Genomic DNA, 8971 nt, shown 5'->3' with positions numbered 1-8971 from the left:
TGTCTTCTCTCTGGAAAGTACACGCTTGCGCGTATCTTCTTGCCTTTATTGAGCGCGGCGTGTCGATGAAAAGCAGTGATCTGCGCGCTCCCCTCTTACGTGCCCAGTTCTATAGAAGCCACCGCAGCTCGCGTTTGCGCTTGCCATTCATCATCCAGATGAAAACCACAGCCTGAAATAAAGAAAAGAAATGCTAAAAAATCACAAGGAACAAAATATTTTGCTGTGGTGATTTTTGGCTGAGCGATAGCGAAGCCCGTTACTCCAGTGGGGTTGAAAAGTTTTGTCTGTCTGTCTGTTTGTTTGTCTGTCTGCGTGTGTGTGTGCACTACTCCTGAACGGCTCGGCCAATCTGGCTGAGATTTTGCAGGGTCATTAGGTATGTTCTTGGCTTGCCACACACCAAAATTCAGCTTTCTATCTCAATCCATTCGTCCATATTAGCCAAAAAACACTTAAAAAACGGCAGAAAAAAGACAACTTTTCAGGTACTTTCAACTTTGTGTCAAGTTTCATATCGTTTCATATGTTTTTGAGGCTGCTGATGACGAAAAGAGAACCCGTTCGGTTCCCCGACCGAAAGTTGAATCCGATTGGTGTAGATTTTGATGACCAAATGCTATTTTTGAGGGGATCACGCCCATTTCCACGGTCTGCCTGAGAAAGCAGCCTGCCGAAGGCAGGTTAGCGCCGCAGGCCAAGGTAGGTGTATACGCCAGGCGTGGATGGTCGAAACTGGCGCAGCATCGCGAAGCCTGTTACGACAAGACACGGTCTGGCGTACACCTACCTTGTAATAGTAAAGAACCGTAAGTCCGAGTTAAAGTTCAGGGGGAAACTTGTGGAAGTTCTTCCAAGCCAATTCACAGCAGCTTTGATGCTGAAAGTCTAATCCACTCTGTTAATAAATCAAAACTGTGCGTTAACTGGTACAGAGACCAAAGGTTACACATGACCACAGCTATACAACAGAGTGCATCGATGAATTTGCCTTGAGTTATGTGGGAGGTTTCACTGCTCGCCGAACAGAGATTTGCTAATGATTGCACAGATTGCCAGGAAGCGTTGAAGAAATAGGAGGAAGAGTTCGCAGATGTCGATATGCTTATAAAAATGAAAACCAAAGGATTCTTGTACTTCCCCTCGGATGATCTCATGTCGATGCTCTCTTATGTCGAGAAAGTTATCGTGTCAGTCTGCAAAGAAAATGAGATGGAGGAGAATATATTGTTGGCTGAGCGATAGCGAAACCTGTTACTCCAGTGCGGTTGAAAAGTTTTGTCTGTCTGTGTACACCACTCCTCCTGAACGGCTCGGCCGATCTGGCTGAGATTTCGCAGGGTTATAAGGAATGTTCTTGGCTCGGCACACGCGAAATTTCACCATCCTAGCTCAAGTGGTTCAGTTTATATAGCCGAAAAACACCTAAAAAACGGCGAAAAATCGAGTTTTCTGTCGGTAGACCTCTCCTGTCTGGGTGAAAGGGGGGTCTGGGGGGGCGGAGCCCCCCAGCCACGACAAGTTGAAAAGTTTCAAGGATCAAGATCGTGTAATTTGTAGATGAAGCACCTCTATCTAGAATGAAGGGGGGTCTGGGGGCCCCCAGCATGCAACAGTTCTGAAGTAACTGATGATGGACAAGCATTGTCTGCCGAAGGCAGCCTAGCGCCGCAGGCCAAGGTACACTCTCATTCAGGGGTGTTCTAAAACTTGACGCCTTTAGTCGCTTGCCTTAGGTTTTGTACCACCTTGAGTCGCCTCACCACGTAACGCCAGAAGGCGCCTCAAAACAAAGCGCCTGAGGCGCTTTCTTTTGAAACACCTTGGGCCCAAACTACTGCATGAGATAGCAATGCATGGCTGCTTAGGCTCACTTGCAAAGGTGCGTCCCATGCACGGTGTAGAGAGACTCGGTCGCGGCACGGGCTACCCTTTCCCCATAGCGCGCGCTGTCCCCAAAATCGGGGACGGATTAGGACGCCCGCCGGCCACCGGTATCGCCACCGTCACCGTCGCCCGGGGGCCAACTACGACGCTCGGCGCGCGTAGCTGCGGTCGGGGCGGCCGATGCCAGCGGCCGGCCGGCTCGGCTCAGCTTCGCGCGGACGGGCTGCGTATCTCGGCCCGCAACTACGCCGCGCCACGCTCCGATCGGCTCGGCCCTGCTCGGCTCGTCGTTCGGCAAGCGCGCTGCACCGTGCTCGGGTTGACGGTCCCTCCGCGCGAAGCTGACCGGAGGCGGCCGGACAGCTGCATCGGCCGCCCCGACCGCAGCTATGCACGCCGAGCGTCGCAGTTGGCCCCCGGGTGACGGTGGCGCTTCGCTTGGTGGCCGGCGGGCGCCCTAATCCGTCCCCGTTTTCGGGCCGGCCCAGGCCACAGTGGGCTGATATCCGTAAAAACGACATTTAATACCATTTTTTCAAAATCGTTTTTTGGATTGGCTGTGTGTGAGTTAATGTTCAGAAAGGTCCACTCTTGAAGAAAATGGACATGCCAGCCCAAAAACCTAGCCGTATCACCGTGAAAACTACCCGTGAAAACTTGGTTTTTTACGGTTACCGAGCTAGTGCCGCGGAGCACAAAAATTGCACATTCCCCAAACCCCTTTCCGACCAGCCAGGGCAAATTTTTTATCCCGGTTTTCGGCAGAATCTATTGCTTGGGTATGCAACTCGAGATGAAGACAGAATGTGGACTCATTTTGGCCTTGGTGGCGTGAGAAGACACATATTTATAAATTTAGGTAAATATGCGAATTTTCATTTATTCCCAATATTCAATTTGAGTTTCAAAGCGACTCCTTCGTGTCCCGAAAGAGATCTATACGCCAAAATGTTCCTTGGACCTTCCTCTACAAGATCCAAATTCTATCAAAGGCTCATCGAGGCTCCTCTCGGATTGCGACGCGTCGAAAGCTAGCTCTGTTCGTCATTTCGCCGCGCCGCCGCAACGACAGGTGGTGCTGTTGACGCTGCTGCTTGCGCGCGCCACTGCCACCGCGTCGCCGCAAAAATCAGGAAGTCACGCGCGCATATCGCTGCAAGTTTCTAGGGTATAAGATTTGCATGCAGTGACTGGACTGGACACTGGACAGGTATGTTTGAGTGTTTACGTGAGACATATCCGTGCGTACTCGCTCTGCCATCGCATCAGACAAGTTTCATTAGACAAGTTTAAACTTTCTGTGCAGTGCTGTGGTTGAGTTTATCTTAGTGTGTCTAACGATGGCATGTGTAACCCACTGTAAACACCTAAAAGTTTGTCTGAAAACGGCAAAAAGGTTAGAAAACACGAAGTTAGAAACACAGACTTTTTAAAAAAATTTCAGGCTGTTACGGTTGTTACGGATATTACACGGGGATATTACGGGGGTGAGGGTGGAGACTTGTGGGGATTCTATTAGCCTTGCACTTCCTGTTTGACAAATTTTACATAGGATGTTACTGTTTTGTAGGGTAGCTAGGACATGACCCAAGTTTCTCGCCTGGAGCTGTACCAAATTACTTTTGTTGTTATTATTTACTTTTTTGTTGATTTCATTTTGTTTTTATTTTTTTCCTTGCGATGAACTTATTTTGACTTGTCCTTGGCTACCAAGTTAATAATGTGGTGTTAAAATAAATTTATGAACACTTTTTGGTCTTATTTGATGAAACCCGTCCTCTGAAAATTTAGACACATAGTCAGATCGATAGAGCGGCTCAAGACGAATCGATTGGTACTGGTTTGGCTGCTGTAGCACAATCCGTTCGGCCACAGTCGAATTAAATGTCACATTTCGCTCCCTCAGCCCACTGTGCAGGCGGGCCCGTGCCGCCACCGAGTCTCTCTACACTCTAAGAAATTCTTGTAAAATGATGAGAAAAATTTTGATGAACTCTTTGTAAAACGCAAAACACAACAATTGTTGTAAATTTATGAAAAAAATCTGGATGAACTATTTGTGAAACGCAAAACACAACAATCGTTGTAATTTTTTGAAAAAGAATCTAGACGAACTATTTGTAAAACGCAAAACACAACGATTGTTGTAAATTTGTGAACAAAATCTGGATGAAGTATTTGTAAAACGCAAAACACAACGATTGTTGTAAATTTATGAAAAAAATCTGGAAGAAGTATTTGCTAAACGCAAAACACAACTATTGTTGGAAATTTATGAAAAGAAAATCTGGATGAACTGTTGTAAAACGGAAAACACAACGATTATTGTAAATTTATGAAAAAAGTCTAGATGAACTGTTTGTTAAACACAAAACACGACTGTTGTTGTAAAATTATGAAAAAAATCTGGATGAACTATTTGTAAAACGCAAAACACAACAATTGTTGTAAATTTATGAAAAAATGGAATCCGAAGGCTCCATGTATGACACGGGAAGTTCATTCAAAATATATTTATGGATGAACTTTATTGTAAGGCTCCAAGTACATCACTGGTTGTAAATTCAGGATATAATTTTGGATAAACTTTATCGTAAATTTCCAACTACGATACTTTGTGTCAATTTATGAAAAGAAATTGGATGAACTATGTTGCTAACGTTTACTTGTTTGGAGAACTCTAAAGGTTCACTTGAAGAGTCATTGGGTAGCTGGCTCCCCAGCTAGCGTGTGTCTTGGTAGCACAGTGGTAAAGACCGTGCACCGTAAGAGTAATGTCGTGGGTTCAAATCTGTCAGGAAAATCGAAGTAAAACTATTGCAGAAGAAAGTTGAAGGGAAGTGTCATATTTATACAACCAAAAAATCTTATTGATTTTACACCTTTTGCCGTAAAATAAAATGACGACACTTTTCTTCAAATAATGACTTTTGTCATATTCTATGAGGCCAGGAAAAAAAAGAAACTTTCCAGATTTTACAGGTCTAGTTGTAAAATAATGACTTTTTACTTCAAATGATGATTACTTTTGTATTCTTCAAAGGACTTCATGGATCCAGAAAATTTTCTTTCTTATGTCGTTAAATTACAAAACTTCTTGTAAAAATACGAAGTGGTTGTAATTTCAAAATACAAAGGGTTTGTGATAGAAAATTTGCAGAGGTTTTGTTGTCATTTTACAAAAAAATTTCTGAGAGTGTACACCGTGGTCCCAAGTAAACACCTTTCACTTTGATTTTACTAGTGCACGGTATAAACGGTTGCTGGCTTTCCCAGGAACTCCCTGGAAATCGCCTATGTCTCCACCATAGGCTTCCTGGGAAAACCAGGTTCCGTTTTTTGCCGTGTGGGGGTGCGCCCAGGCCAAACACCCCTGCTGCACAATGGATGCAGCGCAAGGTGCATGATGGCCATACACCTTGCGCTTTCTTTGCATGGCAGTGGACAAGGTGCGTGGAGTCTAAACACCTTCAGCCTAGGCTGAAGTAGGCGCAAAGGTGTGTGGTCTGCAAACACCTTTATGACCTACCGCATTTGTGCTGACTGGGGTGCGCTCTGGGCAAACATCTTTTGTCATCATTGGGAGAAATACCTGTGTACTTTGGTAGATGTTGAAGTTTCGACTGCTTCCGCTGCATTCTTGGTAGTGACTGTTAGTACTTCAAACCAAACCCGACTAAATTCCCTTACAGTCATGTTTACCTACTACATGTACTTTAGAAGTTGACCTCAAGAAATTAATCACAAGGATGTTGTTAAGTGTTGATATCCAACAATAAATAGAGTATTCCATTATGATGCTTGCTTTCTGCACATCATGGTGAGGTTCAACTGTTGATGTAAACTTGCATTGTAGTCACTGTTTTCAATTTCACACGAGGACTGATTATGTTCGAACAAAAACATAACATAAACAACGATAAATGATCTGGTTGGGGAATGTCCTTGTCACACGATTCATGTAAAGCCATAATTTTGTTAAAGTAATTACTGCAACACCAAACATAAAGACGGCCATTTCCAAAAACTGCCCCGTATCCGCTTAGCCCTTAGTGGATAGTGGATAGTGGACGTTTCAGGAGAGTCTGTTCCCGGTTATAAGGCGCTGGTTCAGTGCGACGTTGCCGCTCACCAATAACAATATCATCATTTTGAACTTATTGCGTTCTTTCCTGAAGCTGCTCCAGCTGCATTTCTTGCATAGTGAGTTAGAAATGGCTAAAACACGAGATGAGCACCATTTGTGGTGGGTGACAAGACGAGGAAGTAAATAAACAAAAGCAGGCTGGCAACGTCGCACCCTGAAATGTCCACTGTCCACTATCCACCATCGCCCAAGCGGATATAAGGCTGTCCTCTCCAAAACGCTGTGAGTGCAGATTCAGATTCGAGTCAGGTATGAAAAACTCAGACTAGCCTCGCACACTGCAGAGACGGCCAATAATCAAAACCAAGGCCAGTCTAGTATGAAAAATACAGACAAGCCTATATTTTTGTTTGTTGGCCGTCTCTGCAGTGCGCACATTTTCATCACGGAGCAGAATGGTATGGAGCAACGGATCAGGCCCAGCGGCATAGGGCCGGCGAACTACCTTTTGCGGCGGCACTTGGTGCTTGCTCCGGCCGCCACCGCGCGGCGCTCGCGTCGTTATGGCTCTGCCCCGGCCGCTGGGCGCCTCTGCCGCCCACTGTGAGGCATGGGCCGGGGACGGTTTTTCGGCTGTAAGTCCTAAACCGTTCAAATTAAATGGGTAGAGTAAGCGAGGCGATTGTAGGTCTCAGTCTAAGATCCCCGTAAACAAAACTACTATCAAAAGTAGTACTGTCGTACTACCATTTCGGAGCTCTGTACATCCCAAAATGTAGTACGGAAGGAGTACCTTATGAAACAAAAAAGGCATCCGAAAGAAGTACTGCCGTGCTACATTTCAGGACGTCTCTTTCGGGAGCACTTCGGGACGTCGGAAACGGTAGGTCTGTGAGAGGTCTTTCGGAGGTCCCCCACCACCCGTCGCAGCGCCCTGCGGCCATGTAGTTCCGAAGGTGACCGCTAGAGCGCGCACCTGTGTCGTAGTTCGATGGCCTGCCGCTAGGGTGCGCCACTGTTCCGGATATGAATGTGAATGCGTATAGGAATGTGAATATGACACAGATAAACTGTTAGGAAAAATGTATTTATTCACTGACCTTTTTAAATTAAAAATCAAACGATAAGACTTGTCACGAACAGCAGAAAATATGGAGACAAAAATGGTGGACAGGACTCAAAAACAAAATATTTAAAAGAGGAATCTTGGTTGGACTGAAAAGAAAATACAGCAACCATAACTGTAACACCCCTTGATTAAAAATAAGCCAAAATGACTGAAAGAAATTCAATTAGCACTGATTCCGAGGTGTCATGCTTACTTTGCTCTGTCGCAGGAAATTCACTTAATTTGACACTGAAGCACAGGAGTCAGTTCTTGTTCCACATGTAATTGCATATTGCATAGTGGTGCAGGTTATCGTTCCAGAATCTTGGGCAACTCCAGTGGGTCAAGGTTTCCGCAAAGAGCCTATTTCTCAAGCATAGAATCAGAAGACGAACAAAATAAACACTTTGACAATAAGAGTATCAAAGTAACAGAATATTGTAGGTTAACTTACACCGGTACTTTCTGATTTGGATTGAAACACGAAATAAGCCTGCACCAGGCTTTGAAGTATTCTTCTTATTGGTGCACCTGAGAACTGAACATCTTCGTGCGTGGTTTCTTTTCTTTGGAGAAATGAATTTACTATAGTTAACAGAAATATAAATAGAAGTAAGGATCCGACGCCACAAGCACAGTGCGCGCCAAAGTGCGCCGACTGTCATCTGCACAACAGGTGAGCATCGCGTGGGCCCGAGGCGCGCTCTAGCGGACTCACTCGGAACTACATGGCCGCAGGACGCTGCGACGGGTGTGGTGGGGGACCTCCCAAAGACCTCACATAGACCTACCGTTTCGGACGTCCCGAAGTGCTCCAAGAACCGACTACTTTGGGACGAGCGACCAGGGCGCGCTCTGGCGGCCAACTCTGGCACCACACACTAGGTCCCCGCGCGACGTACGAGAGAGCTTCATTTGTAGTACGTTTAGGGAGGTCCCGAAGAGCTCCCAAAACCGACTTCTTCGGGACGTCCGAAAGACGTCGGATTCCAGACATGTACTAGTTTTGTTTACGGGGATACAATCCGCTCGCTTAGTATACCCCTCTAACTGCAGCGGCCTAGGAGCTAGGACTAAAAAATACGATTTCAAGAAATCCTAGGAGTCACGAAGTCAATTTGGGTAGGAGAGTGGGGAAAGCAAAAAAAGTTATGTAAAAGGTAGGGCGTGGCTCAAGGGTGGCTACGAACGGCGGCAGTGGTACCAATGTGGTCGATGTGCCACCCGTCAAAATTTAACCTTGGCAATAAAGAGAAATCAAAATGCCGGGAAATTCGAAAAATTCCAATGCTAATGTATTCCACAGTGATCTGACAAAGGAACATCTTTGAAGTCCATCATTATGAAAATTTTGGTAGCAGAAAGAAGGCAGTAAATTAATTTTCGCGGGTTGGCAACAATTTTGTCGGCGTCTGCGCCCTTGCGAAAATCGCGAAGCCGAAAACACGAGTATAGTCGCGCATTAAAACCGCCCCTCCATTGTTGCTGACGTTGAATTGTTTGGCTTGTTTCAAAAGGCTACGGTTCTCTTGTCATGTTTTCTTCAATTCTGTGTAATAGTTCTCACTCACAACGTAGCAACACCACGACGGTTGGCTTGACAAACTTAATAAACTCGAGAGGGATGGTCTCGAAACGCGGGTGAGTCTTGTTCGAGGAACAAGACTGAAAGTCGCGAGGTGGAGCGAAGCGATCATGGTGCTAACTGAATCAGAAGTACCATCAACCTGGCTAAAAGGAGCAGCTACATGACCAGCTTATTCAAAAAGAGACTAAAAGTCTTAAAGCGACTCTTAAACTACATTAAGGAAAGATAATTCACAGATGCATGTGCACAGGTACGCAGTTAAATGGCTCAATTCACTCCAATTTGAAGAGTAACAAAAATT

Source organism: Thrips palmi, unplaced genomic scaffold (genome assembly GCF_012932325.1).
Source record: "Thrips palmi isolate BJ-2018 unplaced genomic scaffold, TpBJ-2018v1 HiC_scaffold_19, whole genome shotgun sequence".
Taxonomy (NCBI): domain Eukaryota; kingdom Metazoa; phylum Arthropoda; class Insecta; order Thysanoptera; family Thripidae; genus Thrips; species Thrips palmi.
This window is presented reverse-complemented; position numbering follows the sequence as displayed.